This window comes from Melopsittacus undulatus, chromosome 6 (assembly GCF_012275295.1).
Source record: "Melopsittacus undulatus isolate bMelUnd1 chromosome 6, bMelUnd1.mat.Z, whole genome shotgun sequence".
In the NCBI taxonomy this organism is placed as follows: Eukaryota; Metazoa; Chordata; class Aves; order Psittaciformes; family Psittaculidae; genus Melopsittacus; species Melopsittacus undulatus.
Genome location: NC_047532.1, coordinates 64,111,143 through 64,138,236, shown reverse-complemented (window position 1 = coordinate 64,138,236; position 27,094 = coordinate 64,111,143). Strand labels below are relative to the sequence as shown.

The following is a 27,094-nucleotide window of genomic DNA, read 5'->3' as shown; positions in this document are numbered from 1 at the left end:
TGTCCCCATTGTAGCGCAAGGAGAAGGGTCTTCTGTGCAGTGGAGTTCCTGGCACATAATGCCACTTGCTCAGAAGGGTGGGATGCACATGTGGAAGGCAGCTGAGCCATGTAATTCCAGCTTAAAGGGCTGCATCTCCATCAGCAGCACCAGGATTTTCAGGCATCTTTTAAAATGCAGGGAGGGCACACAGAGAATTTTGTTTCCCTCTGACTTTCAGGGAAAGCCAGGCACTATGTACCCTGCGTGCTATGGAAGGGTGAGAGCCTTGGGCATCTCCTGACCACAGCTGCTCTTGGCATACCGTGATGGAGAGGGGTGATGGGCACAGGTTACTCCTGGGGAGATCCCAACTGGACACAAGAGGATCATGTTTCACCATGCAAACTATCAGCCATTGAATCACCTCCCCAGGGAAGTGGTGAAATTCCCAGGGGAACTGGACCCTGTCGAGGTCCTGCTGGACAGGGTGCTGGGCCAAGTCATGCTCCAGATAGCAGCATTGGTGGCATCATGCTCTCGGAATGCTGCACCTGGGGCTGTAGTTCAGCCTGGGGAGAAGCAGCTCTCGCGCAGCTGAGGCCGGGAAGTGCTCTCAGGGAGCCACAGGGCTGCAGCCGGGCTCTCACCTCACTGTGCACGGAGCAGGGAGGAGCCTGCAGGACTTAATCTGGATGGAAGAGAAGAGCCGAGGCTGGCCCCATGTGCTCCACAGTGCTCACTGGTCCCTCCTGCTTCCACCTTCTCCACTTCTCTGCCCCCCCCCCCCCCCCCCCCCCCCCCCCACCCCAGACTCCCACCACAGATGTCTCCTTCACCTACACTGTGTCCCCCACCTGTGTGTTTAACCCACACTGCAGTCATACCAGCTGCCTCTGCTCTGTCACTTCCTTCTCTGAGCAGCTCCTTGCAGAGCTTGCCCTGCCCTGGCCCTTCTTTGCTCTATGGAGCTATTAAAAGTCAGTGTGGCTTTTCTTGTGGCTGCCAATGGTTCAGTGTTGGTGGAGTTCAGGCCCTTTCTGGCTGCACTTCAGAGCAATCTCCCTCTCTGGATAAGTGTAGCTTTGTATGTGAGATGTAAGTGTCACCCTGGTTCTCTTCATGGCCTTGCTGCTTGATATTGTTTATTCCTCCACATTTTCATCCATCCCAGGTGGCTGAATATCATCTTTTGAAGCTAGTGCTGAATGGGGGGGGGGAGACCCAGTGACAAAGGACATGGTCAAGGCACTCAATGTCTTCACCTTGGATTTTGCCAGCCAGACTCGCCTTCAGAGAGCACCCACAGGATGGAGAGCTCCCTCAGTGGGACGGGATCAGGTCAGGATCAGCATAGGACATGCCAGTGGGCCCTGATTGGATGTGCCCCTTGGTGTTGAGGGAGCTGACAGCACCGTGAGAACACTCCTGGTAACCTCTGAAAGGAGGTGGGAGACACTCAGGGGCTGCAGCAGCATGGGAAAGGGAAGAGAGAAGGGCTCATGCTCATCAGCTTCATGTCTGCTGATGGTCACCTGCTCCTTTCACCTCTCCCCAACCACAAGAAGCCACTGGCCCCAAGTGGCAGGTGAGCAAATGCTTTCTGGCAGCTGCTGTGAGCAGGCTGATGCTGGTTTATCTGTTGTTTGTGCTCTCCCGGCCCCTCAAAAGGTGCAACACAAGAGCCAGAAAAGCTTTTAATATACTTGTGAGAGGAGTGAACCACAAGCAGGAACCTGCCCTGGTCTGGCTTGTAGCTCTTCTGAGATTAAGAGAGAATGTGGTTTTAGAGTTTCCTTCCAGCAACCTGGAAGGATTAATGTGGCCAGAGTGGCCTGACTGATAGAAACTGCTCCTTGGAGCAGTCAAATTAAGAGGGGGACATGGGTGATGGCAACATGGTGGGTGGGCAGCCCTCATATACACCAGCTCATCCTGCCCACTAGCAAGTGAACTATGAGCCTGGAGAGCCAAAGCTTCATCCTTCAGTGTCTTTCTGAAGACACCTTTGAGTGAATGCTGACCCTGAACGTTGCTGTTGCACGGTGGTGCATCCGTTGCAGCTGCCAAGGTCTACCCAAGAAATGTGCTACTTCCAGGGAGAGGAGAGGGCTGTTCCTTTTCACATGTCCTGCTCATGTGCCCAAATTCCAGTTGCTTTTAACTCAGTTACTGCATGCAGAACATGACATGGTATGACCCTGCAAATACCTGGCACTGCACTGAGGAATCATGTGCATGGAAACAGAGAACCTGCTGGGCATGGGGAGAAGGGGAGTTTAAAATAGAAATGTGAGTGCCCAGCTGGCCCCAGCCAAAGGGAGAGGCAGGGTCTGAGTGGAGCAGCCTCCCCTGTAACACCAACCTCCCCAAGAAAAGTGTCACCCTCTTTGTACTGGGCCAACTGCAAGCTCCACTCACCTTAAAGGTGAAATCCAAGAAAAATCCAAGTATAAAACTTAACCATTGCTCTAATGACACATTAATCTCTTACACAGTTTGGGTCTGCTCTTAATGTCCCTCATCTGTGGTGATGGCCCCATCCTGAAGTGGGACAGCCCTCCACATGCTGGGCATATGGGATTTCTATTTTCAGTGCCCATGAATTCAAGCAGAATGAGGCCATGGTCACTTTTTTGCCGCTTCTCTTAAGCCTCTCATCTGTCTAGAAATAGGTAACGGGGTCAATGTCGCTGCAGACATCAGTTCCTTGGTTCTTCACCACAGCAGTGTCACAGCCTGATGCACTACAGCTGGGAGACAACCTTATTAAACTCTGCATGCTTCCAGAGATATTTTGTTCTTTATCTACCTTTAAATAGATGCTCAGTAGCCATTAAACAGCAGAAGCTGTCTCTACTCAGGAGCCTGCAAGGAAATGCTGGTGTGCTCTTTATGGGGGCTATAGCCCAAAGCTAAGACAACTCAATAGGAAGATCAAACTTCTGGGATCTCCTGCTCTGTCTTTGCTCTGTAGAGGGGGAAGGTAAATAAATAAATTCCCTATGACTCCGGTTCCAGCTTTACCAACAGAGCAGGTTCTGGAAAAGAACCTTCTCCATAAAGGAAAAGCTTGAACAGGGCAGTGCTGTAAACCTGCAGAGCTTTATGAGAGGGTAGAGAGAAGCCTGTTGATGTAGAGTTGTCTGTGCCACACTCACGTGTGGCAAAGAGGGGTTTGTGCTCGGAGAATGAGCTACTGTGAGGCTTCCTCTTTGCCACTGGTGTTTCCTCTGTTCTGTTGTGCTTGGGCAACTTATGGATGGTTTTTCTAGAAAAGCCATGAAACAAGGGCTGTGAATGGAGTTTTCCTTTGCTACCTCCACCTCATCCTGATGAAATCCAAGAAGATTAAAGGTAAATATCAGCACTTGCAGCACATGAGACTTCCTCTGAGTCCTGTTTACCTGTGCAGAGTGGTAGAGGTGAAGTGCAGAAGACAACTCCTGCAGGCTCAGAGTTGCTGCTCATTCCTAGCACAAAACCAGTCCACAGTCAGGCTCAGTATGAATAAAGCAGATCTATTCCAGCACCATAATATTTTATTAAACTGCACTATCCCAATCACATTGATGGCAGGGAGAACATTGCTATCAGTGCATATTTCCTCTACTAAGGCTGCCTTCAGAGCATCCAGCACTTGCTGAGAAGAAGGACACTGGAGCAGAAAACTCTGTCACAAAACTCAGGGCAGATGGGAGCTGGCTGGAAGAGAGAACACTTCAAGCCAGATCAAGCAGGGAGGGTTATTGTTAAAAAGCTCACTTTTACCTGTTATTTAACTTATCATCTGCGTTAAGAAGCTGCTGAATGGCAGGTTTTAAATAGCAGCCCCTCTGCCTGCAACTGCCTGTTCAGAAACCCAAATATTGTGTACTGCTCCTTCATTTGTGAACAGTGACACACGTTGACCACAACAACTTGAAGTGTTACTAGTCATAAAAACCTGCTTTGTCTTCTAGAACAAACAATAAAAAGGAGCAGGAACACATTCTATACAGAAGTAAAAAAAAAAATCAAACAAAAAACCAGTTGAGTTTCAGACAGAGTCAAGAGAACATGAGGTTGAGTTTAAAAAGTCACTTCCAACGTCTCTATAACTAGTTCTAGTCTCCCTGCGCTGCTGCTGTGGAACAACACATCGACAGCTCCAAGCTGGAGCAACAAAAGTGTAACGCAGGTGGCAAAGTAGTGTAAGAACAATTCAGGATACCAGGCCTCTTAAAGTGTCCTTAGGGTTGTTAGACAGAAGGGAATCGGCTGCAGGATGCACATAAGAGAGCCTTCACACTGCCCTCCTGACCGCTGCTGGGTTCTGAGAATTTGGCTGCTTGGCACCTGCAGATCTGACTCCAAGCTCAGACTACTCATTATGGACTCCAAGAAGCGGAAGCTGGTCCTGACCAGGTTGGGAATGCTGTGCCTCATCTCCTCTGAAACCAAGAGCAAATTCTCTGTTGCTGCTTCTGGTAGCAATGGGGATGTGGAATGGGTTAGGCCCTCTCTTGAAAAACATACATGCTTAAACGTAGACAAGCACCATAGAACACCAGGTTGGAAGGGACCTCAAGGATCATCTGGTCCAACCGTAAACCCCTGGCGTATAACTAATCCTAGAATCCCTGACTGGTTTGGGTTGAAGGGACCTTAAAGCTCCTCCAGTCCCAACCCGCTGCCACAGGCAGGGACACCTCGCACTACAACAGGTTGCTCCAAGCCCCTGTATCCAACCTGGCCTTGAGCACTGCCAGGGATGGAGCAGCCACAGCTTCTCTGGGCACCCTGTGCCAGCACCTCAGCACCCTCACAGGGAAGAGCTTCTGCCTAAGAGCTCATCTAAGTCTCCCCTCTGCCAGGTTGAAGCCATTCCCCTCATCCTGTCCCTACAGGCCCTTGTCCAAAGCCCCTCTCCAGGTTTCCTGTAGCCCCTTTAGGCACTGGAGCTGCTCTAAGGCCTCCCCTTCAGGAGCCTTCTCTTCTCCAGGCTGACCCAGCCCAGCTCTCTCAGCCTGGCTCCAGAGCAGAGCTGCCCCAGCCCTCTCATTCACATGCCAAGTTAAAGACTAGCACGCTCCTTGCCCGCAGAGCTCAGTGCAGGTACCTCACTTAATCCTTTCGGGAACTATTTGTAGGATCAATTCGATTTCTGTTCCAAGCCCCTCGCCCGTTCCGGGGGGCAGTGCACCGTGTTTTGGAGAGGGGCACGGAAACAAGCCGCTGTACAAACGACTCTCCAAGGAAGCAGCAGGTGCGCCCCAGCACGCTGATACCCCCCAGCTATAACCGCAGGAGGTTACCGCGGTCTGGGCGTGCAAACCATGCTCCAAGCTCCGCCACACGCCGCTCCGGGGCCACCTGCAGTGAGGGCAGCACTGACGGCCTTTAACACTCCCCACTTCCTCCAGCCGCCCCAGCCCCTCAGCCAGTGCCGGCCCCGCCGCAGCCGGACGAGGCCGAGCCAGAGCCGCAGGCTCTGACAACACCGGGCAGCCCTGCCGCAGGCCCCGCCCACCGGCGGCAGCAGAGGCCACTCCCTCGGTACCACCGCCCGCCCTGCTCGGGAGACGAGACGTCGTGTCGCTTTGACGTCACTTCCGGCGGCGCCGCGCTGCCTGCTGGGAGCTGTAGTCCAGAGTCTGTGGCGGAGGAGACGGGATGGGACAGGCAGCGGCAGCCAGAGCTTCCCTGAACTGGATCACTCAGGCCGGACCCGCTGGGTAGGAGTTTGCTGGCGCCGGGATAAATCGTGACAGTGAGAATAGTTTCAAGAGAAAGGGGACCTTGAAGCTCCTCCAGTTCCAACCCCTGCCATGGGCAGGGACACCTTCCATTAGAGCAGGTTGCTCCAAGCCCCTGTGTCCAGCCTGGCCTTGAACGCTGCCAGGGATGGGGCAGTCACAGCTTCTCTGGGCACCCTGTGGCAGTGCCTCAGCACCCTCACAGGGAAGAGCTTCTGCCTTAGATCCCCTCTCAGTCTCCCTTCTGGCAGTATCGCTCAGCACTGTGTAACGTTAGGCCTTTGGGTGGCTTTGTCAGCACCGGCTTCGTCTCCTCTCTTTCACCCCATTCCTTCAGGCCGCTGAGTCCCGCTCCAGAGCCGCTGCAGCAGCAGAAGACACTAGATGGCACTGCCCTGCAGGTGAACTGCTGCCGACTCCCCGCTGGCAATTCACTGGGTCACAGTGACAGGGAGAGCTGGCACAGGAGCACCGGGTGCTCTCTGCGCCTGTCTTTGGGAATTGGGAAGAACTGAGCTCCAGGGCAGGCCGACAGGAGGGAAGTGGTCTCCCACTCCAGGGGCTGGCTGCTGGCATTGTGGGTTCATTTCACGTGAGCTCAGCAGCCTGAGGCTCACCAGCGGGTTCCCCACGCACCTCCTAGGTGTGTGAATTTGGGCTTAAGAGTTGGTTTTGAAGTGGGGTAAGCTTTCCCTGCTGACAGCCGGCACGCATCCCTGGGGAGTTTTTGACTGTCCTTCTTACTGCTGTCTAGCCCGGTGCTGGTGGCAGGACCTGGAATCACACCAACCTGAACAGTCGCTCCCAGCTTCTTTCCACCATGGGTCCTGAAGCTGCAGCTTTCTTTGGGCTCCTCGCCTGTGAGGAGCAAGGGTGCACAGGCACTTCATAACGAGGGGGAGGTTTGTCTGAGCTCTATAATTTTGCCACCTTTCCACCTCTGTGAAGTTGCTCTTGGTCATATTCCAGCACTTGAGACATGAGCCACAGCAATGGGCCAGCCAGAGCTACAAGTTCTGCGCTGAAGCTGAGCATAGCTGTTGATTTTTCACCTTGGGGCCGGTGTTCAGAGAACCTTACAGCATTTCTTCTCTCCCCATTCATGGCAGGTCTGGACAGGTAGGAACTGCATCACATTTACATTGCTCAATGAGGACCACATGCTTGGCAATGCCCTCCAATACATGGTCATGAAGAAGTAAGTGGAGTCTCCACAGCACCTGATACCACTGGGGGTTCCTCTGTCTCCTCTTCTGCCCATCCCCTCACTAAGTCGCACCTCAGTTGCTGCTGGAAAAAGGCAAAACTACCTCTGTGCATGCCTGTTGGAGTATTTATATCAGAGCTGGTGCCAGAGGCTCCTTACCTACCCCCTCTCTTAACAGGATTAACTTTCTCCTTGTGCTGTTAGCCCCAAGAGCACTAATAGGCCTTGATGAGTCTGAGCAGCCTCACCTGGGGCCCCCCCACACAGGCTCAGGAGCCCCATTTAGGCTCAGCTGACGGCTTTCAGTCCCTCCTGAGCTATGTTGTATGAGTATGGGTCTTCAGCTTAGCCTGTACTGGGCTGTTGGATGCGACCTATGGACTGACTTCCTGAGTTGACATCAGCCTTTCCTCATTGTTGTGCATTGTACAGCTGCTTGCTGGTCATAGGTTTTGTCTGACCCTCACTACCTTCAGCTGACCTGCAGATTGCCTTCCTGGCCTGGCCTCAGACCTATTTCACCCCCACAAACCTGCCTGGTGACCTGGACCCTTGGCTGGCCCTCGCTACCACATTTGCACCCACCTTACTCCCTTGCTTGGGTGCTGTGGGGCAGGGCTGGCCAGTGAGTTCTCTGCCCTATTGGCTGGCTTACAGTTCATGCTTCCAGCTCCCCATCCCCTAAGGAACAGGCAACCCTACTGCACTTATGGTTAGTTACAGAGGAAATTGGATGGCAGACATGTGACAGACTTCTGAACATTTTATGTGGCTCTGGGTAAAATGATGTGCAAATCTGTAAGTACAGGTGGTCAGGCAGTATCTGTGTCACCTCTGAGGCAAGTGCTGTCAGAAAAAGAGAGTAGGAACAGCCAGTATTAAGCAAATTGATCATCTTTAATACTTCCATCAAGATGCAGAAATTGATGCTGGAAATTAATAATCCTGCTGCCCCCATTAAAATATACAAATGGCTTCACTCTGATTTTATCGAGCTGGGAGGCACTGGGAGTTTGTGAAGACGCACTGGTAAGGCTCAGAAGAATTCCAGCAGGAAGTTCAATGCATCATCTCAAATGACAGCTGCATTGCAAATCCCAGAATCCCAAGGGTTGGAAGGGGCCTCGAAAGATCATCTAGTCCAACCCCCCTGCAAGAGCAGGGTAACCTAGAGTACATCACACAGGAACTTGTCCAGGCGGGCCTTGAATATCTCCAACGTAGGAGACTCCACAACCCCCCTGGGCAACCTGTTCCAGTGCTCTGTCACTCTCACAGTAAAGAAGTTCTTCCTGATGTTAACGTGGAACCTCCTACGCTCCAGTTTACACCCATTGCTCCTTGTCCTATCACTGGATATCACTGAAAAAAGCCTAGCTCCATCATCCTGACACCCACCCTTTACATATTTGTAAACATTGATGAGGTCACCCCTCAGTCTCCTCCAAGCTAAAGAGACCCAGCTCCCTCAGCCTCTCCTCATAAGGGAAGTGTTCCACTCCTTTAATCATCTTTGTGGCTCTGTGCTGGACTCTTTCAAGCAATTCCCTGTCCTTGAACTGGGGGGCCCAGAACTGAACGCAATATTCCAGATGCGGCCTCACCAAGGCAGAGTAGAGGGGGAGGAGAGCCTCTCTTGCCCTACTAACCACACCCTTTATAATGCACCCTAGGATGCCATTTGCCTTCTTGGCCACAAGGGCACATTGCTGGCTCATGGTCATCCTCCCATCCACCAGGACCCCCAGGTCCCTTTCCCCTTCACTACTTTCCAGCAGGTCAACCCCCAACCTGTACTGGTACATGGGGTTGTTCTTCCCCAGATGCAAGACTCTACACTTGCCCTTGTTGAATTTTATCAAGTTTCTCCCTGCCCAACTCTCCAGCCAGTCCCAGTCTCGCTGAATGGCAACACAGCCTTCTGGTGTGTCAGCCACTCCTCCCAGTTTAGTGTCATCAGCGAACTTGCTGAGGGTACACTCGGTTCCCTCATCCAGGTCGTTGATAAAAATATTAAATGTCATGTGAATTCCTCTGATAGATCACCATGACAAGAAAAAGAGCAGCCTTCTTGTGAGGGGCTGTGCTTTCTGCTGTGTGCACAAATGTTCTACCAACCACCTCGGCTTGTGAAGGCAGATGTCATGCAGTCTGCAAACGTTTTGTGGTGCCCTAGGCCCATCTGCCTCCTCTGCCCAGCAGAACTGCAACAGGTCTGTGTGGAGGGAGGTTTCCAAGCACCCAGGATCCCCTGCTTGAGCAGGATGCCAGACATGTCTTTCCCCTGCAAAGCTCCAGCTGCCTCTCAGAGATAGATGGAAGGGTGTGCATAAGGTTACACAGGTAGTGTCCTTTCAGCATATCCCTCCCGTAAGACCCTCAGTCATGTTAGAAACATCCTGAGCCCCAGCAGGTCTGAGGTGGCCCAAGCCTCTGACTTCCCTGAGATTTGCTGTGGGTTGCCATGGGTTTCACTGCTCTCTTCTCCTCTCGCCCTTCCTGCAGCCCTGATGTGGAGTTCTGTGGCTACTGCATCACGCACCCCTCTGAAAGCGAGATCAACTTCCAAATCCAGACCAGAGGTATGGGATGTGCATTGTTTCCATGTTCAGGGCCCTTCTTTTGTGGAATCCCCTGTGCTCATGTCAGGTTTCCACCATGAGTCGTTTCAATAAAGAAAACCACTCCTCTCCCTCTTCTCTGCAGGCACAGTACTGTAGTGCTGTGGTAAGGTAGATCTGCTACATCCTGTCAGAGGTGATGGGTGCTTCATCTGCCCCTAAATCAGCAGAAGTTTTGGAAGGCCAACCCAAAGTGTGCTGGCATACATAGCTGCAATGAGACAATTTGCTTCTGCTTCTCCTTTTTCGCTTGTCTGTCAGCTTTGGTCATCAGGCTGTGAACCAAAGCTCTCTTGAAAAGCCACATCAGTCTATGCTATCTTTTGACTTGCCTCCCAGAGGGGTCTGTGTTTGCTGTTAATAGGCAGCACTGACAACTCTGAGCTTCAGGCCATCACTCACTCCTCCCAGCACACCGACCCCTTCAGCTCAGTCCCCTGCCCTCCAGCTAGGCTCCACAGCTTTGTCTGCTGCCACAGGAGGACAGTGTTATTTCATTCCTTCCTTATGGGGCTGTTCCCCTGAGTATCTAGTTTGTGCTTACTGACTCTTTAATCTCCTAAAAATGAGTAGTGCTGAGGCTCTCCTTGTCAAGGGAACCCCTTCCTTGTGGGGCTACCTTCAGGATTTGGCTCTGCCCTTCCTGCACCATAGCCTGGGCCTGAGCTCAGCTCTCAGGGTGCTGGTGGTGGGCTGGTAGGAGGGAAGTGTGTGGCATGTGCCTGGTATAAGAGCCTGTTCCTATCATGGGGGAACAACTACTCTGCCCAGAGCGGTGAGGGAGAGGGCCACCAACCACTTTGGAAACCACTGACCCATCTTCTTTCACAAAGGGGCCCTTCCTGCTGTTGAGCCATTCCAGAAAGGGCTAAACGACCTGATGGGTGTTCGCTAACATATGCTCAACACCTTTGAGGTGAGAGTATTCCTGAAGAGTTCAGGGGCCTTTTCTGTCTCTTGGTCTCAGAGGTGAGAGGAAGGGGCTGACACCTGTGTTGTAGGCATAAAGAACCTACAGTTATCTCGGACCTTCTCTGTGTGACCTGCAGCATGGCCTGGCTTCCTTTTCCTTGGAGTGAATGTAGAGCTCAGTCACTTCTGAAGGTCCCTGGAGCTCTGTTGGAGCTGCTCAGGGTCTTCTGCGCTGGACAGAGAAGTCACAGCAGGCTGGTGGCATGGGATGTATGAGCCGCTCACTTACATGCTATTAACATTTGTTCTTTGCTCTTGCTTGCAGAGGAGCATGAAGGAGTACAGGGCCCAGAGGGAGGAAGAGATACAGTAGCATTTAGGGATGGCAGTCTCCATGGACGTGTGTAAGGTCTGTGTATTGAATTCCCTGTGCCAAGTATTTCTGGTTGTGTGTTTGTCCTGGGTTCAGCAGTAGCAGTCATTTTTCCTCCTTCTTAGTAGCTGGTGCAGTGCTGTGTTTTTTGCCTTTCAGCCTGGGAACAACGCTGAAAACACCGATGTGTTAAATAGAGCGTTATTCGTTTGCAGCCCAGAATCCCTCTGTGCTGGGCTGCATCCGCAGCGTGTGAGCAGCAGTCAAGGGAGGGGATTCTCCCCCTCCGCTGTGCTCTGGGGAGACGCCCCTGCAGTCCTGATCCAGCTCTGGGGCAACACCACAAGAGGGATGTGGAGCTGCTGGAGTGAGTCAGAGAAGGCCACGGAGATGCTGTGAGGGTTCTGGAGACAGGCTGAGAAACCTGGAGAGGGCCTTTTTACAAGGTAATGTAGGGACAGGACAAGGGGGAATGGCTTTAACCTGACTGAGTGGAGATTGCTGCTTAATGAGGAACACCCAGGAGAAAGACAGTCTCCTTTCAAACACCACCATGTTTTAGTAACATACAGAGGAATAAGAGGGAGCGTAAGAGAAACAGTGTTGTTTTTGCATAATTGGGGATGGGGCTTTGCAAGATTAAGGCTTTCCAATATTAAGATTTTTCAATACTGGGGCTGGGGCTGTTACTCAGGGAACAAAACAAAGGGTTTGAGATACCATAACTTAGAAAGACACACTCTGTGGTTAAAGACAGTATCATCTCTGGATGAAAGATACACTTTGTGGTTAAAAGGAATACTATCTTTGTACAGCCTATGACTAAGCAGGTGCAGGTTGGTTAAACATAAGTCAGGGTACCACATGTCTGCCAGAGTTATGAAATCGGACCATAAAAAGAGATAAATAAATGAGAGGAAGTGGCATACAAAATCAAGTAAAGGGAGATGTAACCAGAGGTGGGACAGTTGGCATGTAGATTATATGCATCCGATAGTCTGTGAACCTTGGAGTACCCAACCAATGGGGAAACAAGGGAGGGAACTTGTGGACGGGATAGGAAATACAAATCCTTGTTCTGCCTTTGCTGTGCATGCCTACTTGCCAGGACACCCGTTTTTGCAATAACATTAATAAACAGCTGCTTCACTGCTGTGTCTACCCTGAGCTTTTAGAAGAAAAGTTTTTTTTCTCACAGTTTCCTCCAGAGCCCAATGTCCCTACCCAGAACCACTTCACAGCTCTGCAGGGGACTAACAGAGGAACAACCTGTTCCCGCACCAATGAAGAGGAAAACTGCTGGTGCAGCCAAGAAACAGTGGTGGTGGATAGCAGTAGGAGATTCTGCTTTGAAAGGTAGAGGCACTGCATCAAGTTGTCCAAAGAAGTGGTAAAGGCTCTGCCCCTTTCAGATGAAGAGACCAGGGTTAGAAGGGACCTTAAAACTCATCCAGTTCCAAACCCAGCCACAGCCAGGGTCAAGCACACCAGGCACACCCAGGAGTTGCTGTGAGCGGACCTGCCCTTAGCACAGCTCACCTATGAGAAAGGGAGAGTGACCAAGGTTTGCAAATCATATATTCATAGATCCCAGACTGGTTTGAGTTGGGAGGCTCATCTAATTCCTACCCCCTGCCACGGGCAGGGACACCTTCCACTAGAGCAATTTTCTCACAGCACTGTCCAAACTGGCTAGGAGGGGAATTCCCTGCAAGTTTATAAGCAAAATCATTAAAAAAAAATCCTTTTACTAAAGTGTCTGCACTGGGAGTTTTCAGTCTTCATCAGTTTTCTTCATTAACTTCACTTGTCCTCCAACACAACGCAGCCAGCTCTGGGGCAGAGCACAGCAGCAGTGCTGCGGCATGGACACAGCCACATCTGCTCCTTTGGGTGGATTGGGTTATGAAAAGGTACTGGTCTAGCTACTTGTCAGCCATTCTGCTTTCCTTGAAATGCATTAGTCTTTCAGAAATGTGATTTGTTCGTAAAACATTTGCATTTTGGTGAAAGCAAAGCTAAAAAGACCCAACACCTGGAAAATGTTTTGCTTTATTTGCCCCCCTTTTGTTCTCTCTTTGATTTTTCCCTTGGCAACAGGAAAAGGGGAATGAGGAAAAGAAAGAGAGAGAGGTAAAAGAGGGAAAAACAACAACAGCAATAAAGCCTTGGTAAGTAGAACTTTCTCATACAGGTTTTAAAGTTTTGGTGGGATATGCAAGCATGATTTTTTAGAAAAACACGCTGGGAAAGCACTTGGAAATTAATTAAATAATAAATTTGTGAACACTCTTTGCCATATTTTGGTTAGCTCTAGCAGCTCTTTTAGCTGAGATTGAACATCCTCTGTTGCCTTTTCCACTGCAGTTTGACCATGAGGATGAGCAGCAGTGTCACCCTTACAAATGGATGAACATGGTGTCATGGTGCTGTGGCCAAGAGACATCAGGGTCCAGCTCTGCTGCCCCTTTGGAGCTTGGCCTCGTTGGCAGCAGCAAAATTCCCCTTGCCCTTCAGAGCTGTGCTCTTTCAGGCAATCCCCCTCCCCAGAGCCAGTGGCTGAAGGAGTCTGTGGACTTTCCAGCAGCTGAATACCGCAGAAACTGAAGGCTGCATGCTTTTCTGGAAGGACCCAGTTCCTGCATCCTATGTCAGGGAGAGAACTAGCTGCTGCCAGGTTCAGCAGAGGGCAGAAAAGGTGGGGGCTGGTTCCTTGGTTGCAGTCTCATTCGCATTTGAGCCTTCCCTTTCCTGGGTTTACACACTCTTCCCTGAAGGACAGCCCCTCTGGCCAGCAGCCGTGCTGTGCCCGGCTAGCAGGAGCTCACCTGCCCTGGGAAGGGGGAAGATGGAGCTGATAGAAAGCCACTAGCTTCCACCAAGGGTATCTGCTCCTCTAAGCCATGCGGTCCCATACGATCCCTTTCTTGTGCCATACATGGGTGGGGTGAGCATCATCCTTGGTCGGGGAGCCTGGGGAAGAAGTGAATTGGGGAGGACTTTTAGGGCTCCTTAAATCAGGTTCGTTACTTAAGCAGTGACAAACAGTGAAGCAAAGTTGCTGACCATCTCTCCCTACTATGAACAGGAGGAGATTCCACACAGTCAGTGGGTCTACCAGACATACATGGGGCCAGGATCTTATCCTGGCTCTCTGTGCAGGGACAAACTGTCCCCGTCACAGAGGGAGATGATAAGGGATGTTACCAAACCTTTATTTTGGCTTTTTCAGCTGGAAATTGTCACTCATGGTCCCCTCCCCCTCCTCCTCATCCCACATTCATCTCAATGTGACCACATCTCAACCTTCCTTTCCTTTTCTAACACATCTCCCGACCTCACACTTCCAACCAAGACAGATGGCCAGAAGTCATTTACTTTTTCTGCAAGGAAATGAAAAATCATGTGAGGATCTGCATCCTTTTCCCTCTCCTCCAGAAGTGGCTCAGACCAGGGGATGGATCAGAATGGTACAGAGCCTGTGTTCAGAGCTAGTCCCAGGGGTCTAGTGAAATGCTGCAGCTCCTTTCAGGTGGGTTATCACATGAAGACAAAAACTTTTCAGGCCTAGCCAGGAAACAGCAATGCGAGAGTAATGGAGGAGTCCTGCCATTCTGGCACAGAGCCTTCTCCTCTCGGCCCTGCCAGAGGCATGGCTTTAGGAAGAGCTGTACTTGTTACTCAAGCGGGAGCTGCTCCGGTCCACCCCAAGCTCCTGCCCATTGGCTTTCCACTTCCCAACAGAGCCCTTGTCATCCGTTGGTGTGATGTTCAGAGTGTGTCTCTGGCACCAGCAGCACAGGCAGGACTGCAAGGAGACAAAAGTTGGGAGAGAGAGGTTTCAGGTCTGGGCTACACGGTAAAACAGGAGGAAATATTCCCTTACTGATGTTGGCAAGTCAACCTGTACAGTGCCAGGCGGGGGATCACAGCCTGCACTTCTGAACTTTGCCGTCCTGCAGACCTGCTGGGAGCAGGTTTTCCACGGTAGGGCTGGTGTGGTTTGGAAACAAAGACACCAAAATCTTGGGTACTTTTTGCAATTGTCTTTTCTTATCCTTGGGGGACAGAAAATACAGGTAATGCTGTAAATACAGCTCTTTTTGACACTGCATCTAGGAAATGATTCCCTTCCCATCCATTTCTATCCCTTCTCATTGCATCCCCTTCCTTTCTCAGGGCTCCACTACTCCTGAATCTGATCTCTCAGTAACTTGGGATCAATGTTTAAAGCACCCCCTGTCTCTGGTCTAATAGTCTGTGAGGATGTTTCTGATTCAGAATGAGAGGGACTTTTTTTGCTTGTCCTGCACTGGCAAAAGCATTCCCATCAGAGGGCAGCAAGCTCTGGCATACTGGAAGCTTCGAAGAGAGGCACTCAGCAAGGGGAAAAACTGGGAGAACTATGATCAGTACATGACCAAATGGGAGAGCCCTGTGGCTTGGTTGCAGCTCCTTTCCACTCATCTCAGGAGCACAGAAGTCCACTGCAATGGGGGTGCCTCTGTCTGCACTGTGTCTAGTCCATGGGAACTTATGCCAATGTCTGGGAACGGTCACTGTAGGCAGGAGCTCTGGAGGGATCAATCCTATCTGGAAGTGGTTCTTGAATTTCCGGCTGACAAAGTAGAGAGCCACAGGGTTGATGCAGGAGGGAGGCCATATTGATCCCAAAGTAATCCATCACAAGGAGGAAACTGAGGCCAGAAGAAATGCTTACAAGCTTAACCATGGTCTTAACATTTTGTTCTATACCTTATATGGTTATTTGCCAAGTACCTGAGTTTGCAACATCCTGTAACAAGATGTATCACTTGGTTATCTAACCTCCTTAAGCCAAACTGTCAAACAAAAGCACCCTTTGAAAAACAAAGCGATTGATTAGGAGATATTATCCCCCTTTGTTTCTCCTTCCCTTTCATCATTGTATTGACAGGAGCACTTGTGGTAATCATGGTCACAAAGGAAGGCTGTTTCACACAAAGTGCAATGGCAACAAGGACTCCTAAGTTCCTGACAGGAATCATTCCTGCATGGGCTCTGCATGTTCTAGGGGTTGTTGGTGTTCTGTGTTCATTTGTACAATCTATTGTCCTCTCTACAAACACATTTGGAAGCAAATCCTTCCTTTCCTATTAAAGGATGCACTGAGGCATCGGCATAAAATCAAAAGTAACTTGGTTTAAATAAATGCGTCATGGCTTTTCTAGAAGAACGTCCACGAGTTGCCCAATCTCAACAGAACAGGGGAAACACCAGTGGCAAAGAGGAAGCCTCACAGCAGCTCATTCTCTGAGCACAAACCCCTCTTTGCCACACATGTGTCACAGACAGCTCTACGTCAATAGGCTTCTCCCTACCCCCTGATAAAGCTCTGCAGGTTTACAGCACTGCCCTGTTCAAGCTTTTCCTGTATGGAGAAGGTTCTTTTCCAGAACACATACAAGGGATCCCACAAGCACACTCCACACAACTACAAGACTTAAAACACAAACAAAATCCTGACAAACAAGCATTAATAACACACGTGAACATACAGTACAGCAGTACTCATACCATATCGTCAATACCAACATCGTTACCGTGATAATCCACACAATTAGGTCAAATACCAGCAAGTCACAGGCAGAGTTCCAGACAAATACTAACAGCAAAATCCTTACCGTGATAATTTGCAAAACGTGGTCAAACACTGATGAGACACAAACAGATCCAGATGTAAACCAATCGCACTAGTCCGGTTCTGGCTGATTCTTGTGAAATATTTACCTAAGATACTTTCCATTGCTGTTGTTACAGAGCCACCAAGCTTAAAGTTACTTAGAAGTGAATTTACTTATTTACAAAGGATTATATTTCATTTTGTACGTGCTTATTTCAATTTACCACTTCTTTGGGCAACCTGTGACAGTGCCTCTGCCTTTCAAAGCAGAATCTCCTTCTGCTATCCCCCACCCCTCTTTCTTGGCTGTACTAGCAGTTATGCTCCTGACTGGTGCTGCAATTGGTTGTTCCTCCCTTGTGGTGCCTTTTGCCTCGTTAGCCCCTGCAGAGCTGTGAAGTGGTTCTGGGTGGGGATGTGTGGTCTGCAGGAAACCCCTTGCTCTGTATTTTTTCGCTTCCTCCTCTTCCTGTGTATTTTTCTGGCACCAAGTCACCAAACCCCTGGATTAACGTCCTCTTTCCTTTCTGTGTGTGCTAGGGGAGACGCCTGTGGTCCCTGCACAGCTTGGGCTTGGAGCCAGCAGCCCAGCTCTCTCTCAGCTTTCCTAATGTCTCTTGTCTGTCAACAAGATCGGTCGCTACTGGTGTCCCCCAGGGCTAGGTATTGTGGCAAGCGTTGCGTAACTTCTTCATAAGAATCATAGAATCACAGAACCGGATCATCGATGATCTAGATGAGAGGGTCAAGTGCCCTCTCAGTAAGTTTGCGCACAACACCAAGTTGAGTGGGAGTGTTGATGTGCCATAGGGCAGGCAGCTCTGCAGAGGGATATGGACAGGCTGGATCAATGGGCCGTGGCCAGTGGTATGAGGTTCAGCAAGGCAAAATCCTGGGTCCTGAATTTGGTTGGGAGCATCCTGGCCTGTATCAGCACCGGTGTGGCCAGCAGGACTAGAGCAGTGATTGCCCCCCTGGACTGGGCCGCCCCTCCAGCCCTGTGTCTGGAGAAGAGAAGGCTCAAAAGGGACCTTATTGTTCTCTACAGCTACCTGAGAGGAGGCTGGAGCCAGGAGGTGCCTGGTCTCCTCTCCCAAGGAGCAAGGACTAAACCAAGAAGAAATGGCCCCAAGCTGCACAAGGGGAGGTTTTGACTGGAGATTAGGAGATCACTTCAGGTGTAGTCAGGCATTGGAGCAGGCTGTTGGGGGCAGTGCTGGAGTCGCCATTCCTGGAAATGTACACATGCTGTGTAGACGAGGCCCTCAGTGCCATGGGTCAGTGGTGGCCTTGGCAGTGCTGGGGAACATTTGGCCTTGATGATCTGAAAGGTCTTTTCCAACCTGGTTGACTCAATGACTGCCTGCAGCAGCCCTGCTGTGCCCAGTGGCCATTGACACAATGGCACCAACATCACAAAGCCTCGCTGGTCGCTGTGGAGATGCCCGTCACCAGTTGGGACTCGGTGGAATCAGTCACGGGCATGGGCATCTCCATGGCAACTGCCAGGGCTTTGTGGTGTAGGGAGGGTTCCGCATGGCCAGAGGCCATTGTGATGGGGGGTGACACGTTGGTGACCGTGGGGTACATAAGGAGCGAGAGCCCTGGAGTACCTCAGTCCAGAGGAGCGGCCTCCCTCAGGAGGCAGCAATCCCCTGGAAGCCCACGGCAGTTCAGCGTCCAGGACGTGGAAGATGCCCGTGGGTAAAGAGGCAAACGCCCGTTCCCAGCCCGCTGAGGGCAGGCCAAGCAAGCAGAGAAGGCACCAGGTGAGGACCAGGGCAGGAGGGAGAGGCCGGTGGTGGGACGGGGCTGCTCGGAGTTGCCTCGGTGACAGGGCCAGGCTTGCCCACAGTGCACGGGCCCCTCTGCCAAGGCAGCCACCTCCATCACACACCTTTTCCTCCTCCTCCTGCCTGCAGGCGGCTCACAGGCAGCCTGAGGAAGCGCCGCAGGGCAGCCCGAGCCAGGCGTCGTCCCACCATGGGATCACGCTGCCACGGGTGCCCTACCTGGAGAGGTTTCAGCCTGTCGCCATCCAGCAGGCACAGGTAGGGAGCCGCAGGGAGATGGGGCCAAACGTCTTCCAGACCCCGGGAGATGCTGACGGGCGGGCAGGAGGTGCAGGAGGGAGCAAGCTGAGCCCCGCATGCTGTGCCCCACAGCCTGCCCGGGCGTGCCGGGGGTGCTCTGGGCAGTGGGCGTGGGCTGCGGGCGGCCAGCCCTCTCCCCAGCCGGCTCTGAGCCCTGCCCTGGGGCTGGCAGGGGAGCACAACTGCCTGAGCTCAGCCAGCTGGGATGTGGGCACAAGGGACACTGTCACACAGCCTCTCTGCTCCGCTTCTTTTGCAGATGGGCAGCCTGGGGCACCGAGTGGTGCTGCCCAGCCCCAGCGGGTTGAGACAGGAGCAGAAGCTCCGTCTGCCACCATTGATCACAATGGCACCGCGGCCGCCCCCTCGCTCAGAGAGAGCAGTCGGCAGCTGCCGCAGGCTGTCATCTGTAACACCAGCAGCCTCTGCAGCTTCTGGCAGTGTGAGGAACTCGGCTGTTGGCAGCACAAGCAGCAACCAACAGCAGCTTCTCAAAACTGCTGCCCAGCTCCACCGTGTGCCCAGTTACGGCAGCAGAGGTGCACAGCCAGAGACCTGTCAGCCTGCCCTGCACAGGTCCAAAGCCTCTGCTCCCACAGCTGAGAGCTCAGGCAGCATGAGCACAGTGCTGCAGAGGTGCAGCACCGGGAGCCAGCGACGTCACCAGCAGCCAGTGGCATGGCAGGAGCCAGCACAAAGCAGGGCTGCAGGGACACAAGCAAGAACAGACACTGTCCGTGCAGCCAGCAGCAGCAAGGGCCCAGCCACTCAACCCATACTCAGAAGCACTAGGCGAGCAGCAGAGCACCTGACAGCAATTCCAGCGGAACGTATCACTAGGTGCATCAACACCAAGTTCCTCAGTGTGCACTACAGGCCTGTTGCACAGCGCTTGCCCTCTCCGCCCAGCAAGATCAAGCCTTCGGAGCAGCCGAAGAGGATCTGCCTGGTCAGAGCTCCTGAGAAAGAGGAGCACCAGGCACGTCTCACTCCCATGCCACCGGCGTGGGCTTCTAATAACGCTGTCCAGAAGGAAGCAGCACCACAGAGACAGAGACATGGGCCTGCCCTGCAGAACATCAAAGTACCGGATGCACTTGTGCAGGTCACAACAACATTCGAAAAGATGAAGCTGCTGCACCTGCCTGTGGCTATGGTCCAGAGAACCAACAAGAAGCAGGTGGAACAGCAAGAGATAAGCCAGAAACTGCATGTGGAGATGGCAGAACTGTCACATGCAGCACTTAAGGAAAATGAGTTTCCTGTGGCTGCAGAGACTCGGGGAGAGGCAGCTGGCGACCTGCAGAGTGTGTCTCCTGTCCTGGCCACTGCCACAGACACCGAGCTGGCAGCTCCTCCTCTGGCTGGAGCTGCTGAGGGAGAGCAGCACCGTGCACCTCTCACTTCTGTGGAACAAGAGCAGAGGGAGGCACCGGCACCACCTTCCCATGGCTTTGATAAGGAGGAGGCAGAAGAAGAGGAGCGCAGAAAGTCGTTGGCCCTGCTCAGCCCCACTGCCTTGGAGTTGGTTATGCAGGAAACAGCCAGGTGCTCTGTGATGGACGTTGTGCACAAGGCTGCGGCTGCCATCCGGGCAAGAGCTGAGCAGGAAAAGGAGCAGGAGGATGTGGCCCAAAGCCACGTGGATGTGTCAGTGGCACCAGTGATGCCAGTAACACTTGAGGACATCGAGACTCCTATGGCTGTAGAGCCTCAGGCAGAGCCCAGCTCAGCCCCTTTCACCAAAGCTGCAGATGAGGCTGGAGAAGTCATGGTTTCTCCCGTGCCTGGAGATTATCAACAGGAGGCCGGCAGAGCTGTTGTCTCCCCAGCACAACATGAGGAGGAAGTTCTGGCTGCAGTGACGATGATCCCTGGGGCAGAGTCTGGGATATCTTACCTTGCACCTGGAGCAGATGATGAAGGAGAAGCAGCAGCTTCACCTTTGAGTCAGGGCTCGCAGCCCCAGGTGAGTGACACCCCTGTGACCGGCATTGGGGATCCCAAGGTGCTGGAGGCAACCCCAGATCCCAAAGTGCATGTGTCAGGGGCATTGCTCGTGTTCCCTGTGCCTTCCAGCTGACATTCCCTCCTTCCCCTGCCTGTGTTCTTGCTCTCCCATCCGGCACCCCTCCTCTGGAGGAAAGGCACTGAAGGAGAGCAGCCCGTGAGGGACCTCCCCAGTGAGCAGCCACCAGCAGCAACCCCAGAGCCCAGGTGACGGCCAATGCACCACCCAGGCCTGGCGCTGGACACAGGTCTGCAGGGGAGAAAGCAGCCCACGGCACAGCACCCACACAGCTACCTGCAGCCCTGAGAGAGACACATCTAGGGAGAGCTGTCATCTCCTGATGTTCTGCTGTATGTTTACAGGAGGAGCCAGCGGCCTTCCCTGAGGAGAACGATGAGGAGGCCAAGCAGGAATTGGAATGTGTTAGTGACAAAGAGCTGTCCCAAGGGGAAGCCCTCACCATGTACAACATCTGCGTCAGCCCTCTGGTGCCAGAGCTCTTCCAGGACGCCCGAGAAGACATCCGTCTGGAATCCAGCATCCACAGCAATGTGGGCACAAATGCGACATCAGAGGCAGCTGGAGACCTGCAGAGTGTGTCTCCTGTCCTGGCCACTGCCACAGACACCGAGCTGGCAGCTCCTCCTCTGGCTGGAGCTGCTGAGGGAGAGCAGCACCGTGCACCTCTCACTTCTGTGGAACAAGAGCAGAGGGAGGCACCGGCACCACCTTCCCATGGCTTTGACAAGGAGGAGGCAGAAGAAGAGGAGCGGAGAAAGTCATTGGCCCTGCTCAGCCCCACTGCCTTGGAGTTGGTTATGCAGGAAACAGCCAGGTGCTTTGTGATGGACATTGTGCATAAGGCTGTGGCTGCCATCCAGGCAAGAGCTGAGCAGGAAAAGGAGCAGGAGGATGTGGCCCAAAGCCACATGGATGTGTCAGTGGCAACAGTGACGCCAGTAACACTGGAGAACATCGAGACTCCTATGGCTGTAGAGCCTCAGGCAGAGCCCAGCTCAGCCCCTTTCGCCCCTGCAGCAGATGAGGCTGGAGAAGTCATGGTTTCGCCCGTGCCTGGAGATTATCAACAGGAGGCCGGCAGAGCTGTTGTCTCCCCAGCACAACATGAGGAGGAAGTTCTGGCTGCAGTGACGATGATCCCTGGGGCAGAGTCTGGGATATCTTACCTTGCACCTGGAGCAGATGATGAAGGAGAAGCAGCAGCTTCACCTTTGAGTCAGGGCTCGCAGCCCCAGGTGAGTGACACCCCTGTGACCGGCATTGGGGATCCCAAGGTGCTGGAGGCAACCCCAGATCCCAAAGTGAGTGTGTCAGGGGCATTGCTTGTGTTCCCGGTGCCTTCCAGCTGACATTCCCTCCTTCCCCTGCCTGTGTTCTTGCTCTCCCATCCGGCACCCCTCCTCTGGAGGAAAGGCACTGAAGGAGAGCAGCCCGTGAGGGACCTCCCCAGTGAGCAGCCACCAGCAGCAACCCCAGAGCCCAGGTGACGGCCAATGCACCACCCAGGCCTGGCGCTGGACACAGGTCTGCAGGGGAGAAAGCAGCCCACGGCACAGCACCCACACAGCTACCTGCAGCCCTGAGAGAGACACATCTAGGGAGAGCTGTCATCTCCTGATGTTCTGCTGTATGTTTACAGGAGGAGCCAGCGGCCTTCCCTGAGGAGAACGATGAGGAGGCCAAGCAGGAATTGGAATGTGTTAGTGACAAAGAGCTGTCTCAAGGGGAAGCCCTCACCATGTACAACATCTGCGTCAGCCCTCTGGTGCCAGAGCTCTTCCAGGACGCCCGAGAAGACATCCGTCTGGAATCCAGCATCCACAGCAATTTGGGCACAAATGCGACATCAGAGGCAGCTGGAGACCTGCAGAGTGTGTCTCCTGTCCTGGCCACTGCCACAGACACCGAGCTGGCAGCTCCTCCTCTGGCTGGAGCTGCTGAGGGAGAGCAGCACCGTGCACCTCTCACTTCTCTGGAACAAGAGCAGAGGGAGGCACCGGCACCACCTTCCCATGGCTTTGATAAGGAGGAGGAGGAAGAAGAGGAGCGGAGAAAGTCATTGGCCCTGCTCAGCCCCACTGCCTTGGAGTTGGTTATGCAGGAAACAGCCAGGTGCTTTGTGATGGACATTGTGCATAAGGCTGTGGCTGCCATCCAGGCAAGAGCTGAGCAGGAAAAGGAGCAGGAGGATGTGGCCCAAAGCCACGTGGATGTTTCAATGGCACCAGTGATGCCAGTAACACTGGAGAACATCGAGACTCCTATGGCTGTAGAGCCTCAGGCAGAGCCCAGCTCAGCCCCTTTCGCCCCTGCAGCAGATGAGGCTGGAGAAGACATTGTGTCGCCCATGTCTGCCAACCAGAAAGTAGCCAGGAGAGCCATTATACCTCAGAGAGAAGACAAGCAGGAAGATGCAGCTGCATTGAAAGAGATCCCTGGGGCAGACGGTCAGAAACCCCACCTTGCCGAAGGGGGAGATGCACAGACAACATATGTAGCACAAGAGCAGGAGGAGGCAATGGCACCACCTTCCCATGGCTTTGATAAGGAGGAGGTAGAAGAGGAGGAGCGGAGAAAGTCATTGGCCCTGCTCAGCCCGACTGTCTTGGAGTTGGTTATGCAGGAAACAGCCAGGTTCTTTGTGATGGACATTGTGCGTAAGGCTGTGGCTGCCATCCGGGCAAGAGCTGAGCAGGAAAAGGAGCTGGAGGATGTGGCCCAAAGCCACGTGGATGTGTCAATGGCACCGGTGATGCCAGTAACACTGGAGAACATCGAGACTCCTATGGCTGTAGAGCCTCAGGCAGAGCCCAGCTCAGCCCCTTTCGCCCCTGCAGCAGATGAGGCTGGAGAAGACATTGTGTCGCCCATGTCTGCCAACCAGAAAGTAGCCAGGAGAGCCATTATACCTCAGAGAGAAGACAAGCAGGAAGATGCAGCTGCATTGACAGAGATCCCTGGGGCAGGCGTTCAGAAACCCCACCTTGTCGAAGGGACAGATGCACAGACAACATCTGTAGCACAAGAGCAGGAGGAGGCAACGGCACCACCTTCCCATGGCTTTGATAAGGAGGAGGTAGAAGAGGAGGAGCGGAGAAAGTCATTGGCCCTGCTCAGCCCCACTGCCTTGGAGTTGGTTATGCAGGAAACAGCCAGGTTCTTTGTGATGGACATTGTGCATAAGGCTGTGGCTGCCATCCAGGCAAGAGCTGAGCAGGAAAAGGAGCAGGAGGATGTGGCCCAAAGCCACGTGGATGTTTCAATGGCACCAGTGATGCCAGTAACACTGGAGAACATCGAGACTCCTATGGGTGTAGAGCCTCAGGCAGAGCCCAGCTCAGCCCCTTTCGCCCCTGCAGCAGATGAGGCTGGAGAAGACATTGTGTCGCCCATGTCTGCCAACGAGAAAGTAGCCAGGAGAGCCATTATACCTCAGAGAGAAGACAAGCAGGAAGATGCAGCTGCATTGAAAGAGATCCCTGGGGCAGACGGTCAGAAACCCCACCTTGCCGCAGGGGGAGATGCACAGACGACATCTGTAGCACAAGAGCAGGAGGAGGCAACGGCACCACCTTCCCATGGCTTTGATAAGGAGGAGGTAGAAGAGGAGGAGCGGAGAAAGTCATTGGCCCTGCTCAGCCCCACTGCCTTGGAGTTGGTTATGCAGGAAACAGCCAGGTGCTTTGTGATGGACATTGTGCATAAGGCTGTGGCTGCCATAAGGGCAAGAGCCGAGCAGGAAAAGGAGCAGGAGGATGTGGCCCAAAGCCACGTGGATGTTTCAATGGCACCAGTGATGCCAGTAACACTGGAGAACATCGAGACTCCTATCGCTGTAGAGCCTCAGGCAGAGCCCAGCTCAGCACCTTTCGCCCCTGCAGCAGATGAGGCTGGAGAAGACATTGTGTCGCCCATGTCTGCCAACCAGAAAGTAGCCAGGAGAGCCATTATACCTCAGAGAGAAGACAAGCAGGAAGATGCAGCTGCATTGACAGAGATCCCTGGGGCAGGCGTTCAGAAACCCCACCTTGTCGAAGGGACAGATGCACAGACAACATCTGTAGCACAAGAGCAGGAGGAGGCAACGGCACCACCTTCCCATGGCTTTGATAAGGAGGAGGTAGAAGAGGAGGAGCGGAGAAAGTCATTGGCCCTGCTCAGCCCCACTGCCTTGGAGTTGGTTATGCAAGAAACAGCCAGGTGCTTTGTGATGGACATTGTGCATAAGGCTGTGGCTGCCATCCAGGCAAGAGCTGAGCAGGAAAAGGAGCAGGAGGATGTGGCCCAAAGCCACGTGGAAGTTTCAATGCCACCAGTGATGCCAGTAACGCTGGAGAACATCGAGACTCCTATGGCTGTAGAGCCTCAGGCAGAGCCCAGCTCAGCCCCTTTCGCCCCTGCAGCAGATGAGGCTGGAGAAGACATTGTGTCGCCCATGTCTGCCAACCAGAAAGTAGCCAGGAGAGCCATTATACCTCAGAGAGAAGACAAGCAGGAAGATGCAGCTGAATTGACAGAGATCCCTGGGGCAGACGGTCAGAAACCCCACCTTGCCGCAGGGGCAGATGCACAGACAACATCTGTAGCACAAGAGCAGGAGGAGGCAACGGCACCACCTTCCCATGGCTTTGACAAGGAGGAGGTAGAAGAAGAGGAGCGGAGAAAGTCATTGGCCCTGCTCAGCCCCACTGCCTTGGAGTTGGTTATGCAGGAAACAGCCAGGTGCTTTGTGATGGACGTTGTGCATAAGGCTGTGGCTGCCATCCGGGCAAGAGCTGAGCAGGAAAAGGAGCAGGAGGATGTGGCCCAAAGTGAAACAGAGGCACGGAGAAAGTCATCTGCCCTGCTCAGCCCTAAAGCCAGTAAGATGACACAACCCAAAAGAGACAGGAATTTCGTGAGAGGCGTCCTGCACAAGCCTTTGCCTGTTGTCTGCGAAATGGACGAGCAGCCAACACCAGCACAGGCCCAGAGTGAGGCACCAACACAGGCCAGGAGCCTGGGCACAGATAGACAGGGACCAGGACAGGCCTTTACACAAGGACTAGTACCACCACACGCCCAGAGACAGGCCCCACAAAGGGTCTCAGTTGTCGACAGAGCTCTGCAGGTTGTATTCAGGCGCAAAGTGAGGAAAGCACCTGAAGAGCATCAGGGAGAGGCCAGCAGAACCTTTGCCTCCCCGCGATTCTACAGGGATGAACAGGCAGTGCGTGCAGCAGCTCAGGACACCGAGGAGGAGCCAACTACATCATTTATTCCAGTGGCACCCAGGCCGCGCTGGTGGCACCGGTTGCGCCAGTCTGAGAATGCCAGGGCCTCCCCTACCTGGGAGACAATTGAAAGCCAACAGGGGAAAACCCCCAAGAAAATGCAAAAGTGGCAGCTGCAGTCACGACGTAACCTGCCACCCGTTGATGCCCATTCCATCACCTATGCTTGGGGAACCGCCAACCCAAAAGAAGGATTGCATGACACCAGAGATAAACACGTCCGAGAGCAACAACTATCCTTCTTCAGAAGGGCACTGAAGCCTCTGCGCAGGGCTTTCCACAGATCCTGCATCAGCCCGCAAGCGGAGGAATAATGCCCCACTGTCAGCTCCAGGCCCGAGGGAGCTGCGCTGAGAACGTCGTGCTGCAGCCTGCGCTCGCTGTGGACACTTCTCGGGCCAATAAACCAGATCCCTATCTCCCCAGTTCTTGCCTCTGTCTGCTCCAGCTTTTCCCTTGTGTCAGTAGCAGAGAAAGCTGCGGAGCGACCTCTTTCCTTGCAGCACTTCCCAGCTGCTGAGCTTGCAGTCCTGCTGGCTCTTGGCAGCACATGTTGGCCAAGTAGGAAAAGCTCATCCCGATGGGATGAAACAGTGTGTGATGCAGTGGCTCCCACGTCAGCTGGCTTTTGAAGCCCAGTGCCTGCTGCAGCCCGGTGACTGGAATGACAGGGGTGTAGAAGGGTTGGGAGGAATAAGGAGCAAGGCTTAGAATTGCTAAGGCCAGAGATAAGGGACGAGAGACTGTGATTCTCCTGCTCCTCCTGCACACGCAAGCTCTGGAGCAATGCAGGGAGAAGCTGGCGATGTTTCCAGAAGCAGAACTGTAAATGGACAGCAGATGGGTGACTCCACGCAATCCCCCCGTCCCCATCCTACAGCTTCTGACCAACCGAACAGGGGGGCTCTTGCAGCTGCCCTGAGCCATGGCCTCGTGTCCCCAGGGCTGCAGCAGAGGAACGACAGGGAGGTGGCCCTGAGGCTGCAGAGGTACTTGTGCAGGAATGTGCACACTGCTCTTGGCTTGTGTTTGGGATTGGAAAATCACCGTGCACTCCTGGCCACCCTGTGAGCAGCTGGCACACAAAGCTCCACAGTGCAACTCAGCCCACACGTCATTCTCATACCCATGGCAGCAGCGGTGCTTTCCAGGTTAGGAACATGGGGCAAGCAGCAGAGCACCTGCCAGCAATGCCGGCAGCGAG

At 53.2% G+C, this 27,094-nt stretch overlaps 1 long non-coding RNA gene across 2 annotated transcripts; it reads left to right on the top strand.

Moving 5' to 3' along the window:
- The first annotated feature begins 5,611 nt into the window (after nt 1–5,611).
- On the top strand, nt 5,612–11,171 carry LOC101873841 (uncharacterized). 2 transcript variants are annotated; one of them, XR_004549663.1, is made up of 5 exons: nt 5,612–5,696; nt 6,827–6,915; nt 9,430–9,506; nt 10,783–10,866; nt 10,990–11,171. It is a non-coding gene; the product is annotated as an uncharacterized lncRNA (long non-coding RNA). The 2 variants fall into 2 exon arrangements; XR_004549662.1 differs by lacking the exon at nt 10,990–11,171 and having other exon boundaries at nt 10,783–10,896.
- The last annotated feature ends 15,923 nt before the right edge of the window (nt 11,172–27,094 follow it).